We start from the raw sequence: 2,221 nt of genomic DNA on the forward strand, positions 1-2,221 counted from the left end.
CCGGACCGGGGCACGAACCCGTGTTCCCTGCATCGGCAGGCGGACTCTCAACCACTGCGCCACCAGGGAAGCCCCAGTATGGTTTTTTCTTTGGCCTTTGTAACCTGTTGATAAAAGAATAAGTAGCCTGTCAGTTTCAGCTCCTGAGGCCTGGGCTGCATAGCGTGGGTGACACTTAAATGTTTAATTATACCTATTGTTTCCAAGATTAACACGAGGCCTGCCAAGACAGAGGTGAAAATGTCTTAGTATTTATTTCTGGAGGACAGAAACCCAGATTTGTGGGGAGGTGTTGCTTTTATGAATGTTTGAAAATGTTTCAGAATGTTACTTTTGTAGTACAGGAAAACGTAAAAATACTTCTTTGAACTCAATTTCTTTTACTGATAGCTTCTTTCTTGCTTAGCTTCCATCTCTACTGAGCAAAGACCTCATAACCTATCATTTAAAGCACTATCTTGCCAATAACTTCATCTCCCAAGCTCCGTTTTACCCCACACTTGCCCGGCTAAACCCCAAGCATGGATTGGTTCTCAACCATCTACCTTTTCAGCTTTTTCATCTAGACTTGTCAGGTTCAGAGAGGTTAAGTCATTTGAGCAAGGATGCTTAGCTAATTAGGGGTCAGAACCAAGATCAAAACCCAGTCTATCTCACTGGAATGTGAGCCACCACAAAACAGCTATTTCCCATTATCAGCAGCCCTCTCACCATTTCCCTGCAGCAACGACTTCATCACACCTTCCTTTACTCCCCTATCACTCTCAGCAGAAGATGTCACCATTACAGAGGGAGGCAAGGCCCTCAGGAAGTCTGAACCCCTTCCCTCCCACCTCCTCCAGCCCCTCCTGGCAGCAGTTATGTCCTCTCTCCTGTCTCTTCTGTCTTCAGAATCTGCTCTGCCAGTGCTTTCCACTTGGCATGTACACATCAAGTCCACGCTATCAATAACCTTACCTGAGACTTTATACTTTGCTGGTTGATGTTTTATTTTACAATGAATATTTCCTTCATAATAACAAAAATATTATAGGTTATTTATGGGAAGGGAAAATGCTCACGATGTATGAAATGAAACAAGCATCCTTCAAAGTTGCCAATTTTTATTCAAATACATGTGGGTGAATTAAAGGACCATCACATAAGGATGATGTCACCTCTGTCAACTGGGTTTATAGAAGAATTGTCTATTCTTTTCACTCTTCTGAGCTTTTTTTTTTAAGGTCTATTTATTATTTATTTATTTTTGGCTGCATCGGGTCTTAGTTGCAGCACACGGGATCTTTCGTTGCAGCACGCGGGCTTCTCTCTAGTTGTGGTGTGTGGGTTTTCTCTTCTCTAGTTGTGGTGCGCAGGCTCCAGAGCACGTGGGCTCTGCAGTTTGCGACACGCGGGCTCTAGTTGAGGTGCACGAGCTCAGTAGTTGTGATGCAGGGGCTTAGTTGCCTGCAGCATGTGGGATCTTAGTTCCCTGACAAAGGATTGAATCCGCGTCCCCTGCATTGTAAGGTGGATTCTTTACCACTGGACCACCAGAGAAGTCCTTTCTGTGCCTTCTGAGTTGCATGAAAAGAATATGTAACTACTTTTGTAATCAGAAAAGCTCACATGTTGTCTTTCAAAAATAAAATCACCAGGACTTCCCTGGTGACACAATGGTTAGAAATCTGCCTGCCTATGCAGGGGACACGGGTTTGATCCCTGGTCTGGGAGGATCCCACAGGCCATGGAGCAACTAAGCTGGTGTTCCACAACTGCTGAGCCTGTGCTCTAGAGCTTGCGAGACACAATTACTGAGCCCTAATGCCACAACTACTGAAGCCTGCACGCCTAGAGCCCGTGTTCCACAACAAGAGAAGCCACTGCAATGAGAAGCCCACACACAGCAATGAAGAGTAGCCCCTGCTAACTGCAACTAGAGAAAGCCCATGCACAGCAACAAAGACCCAATGCAGCCAAAATAAATAAATAAATAAATAAATTTAAAAAATTCTTTGAAAAAGATGGAGCTGGGGCTTCCCTGGTGGCGCAGTGGTTGAGAGTCTGCCCGCCAATGCAGGGGACACGGGTTCATGCTCCGGTCCGGGAAGATCCCACATGCTGCGGAGCGGCTGGGCCCGTGAGCCATGGCCGCTGAGACTGTGCATCCGGAGCCTGTGCTCCACCACAGGAGAGGCCACAACAGTGAGAAGCCAGTGTATCGCAAAAAAAAAAAAAAAAA

Source organism: Lipotes vexillifer, unplaced genomic scaffold, assembly GCF_000442215.2.
Source record: "Lipotes vexillifer unplaced genomic scaffold, Lipotes_vexillifer_v1.1 scaffold209, whole genome shotgun sequence".
NCBI classification, from domain to species: Eukaryota; Metazoa; Chordata; class Mammalia; order Artiodactyla; family Lipotidae; genus Lipotes; species Lipotes vexillifer.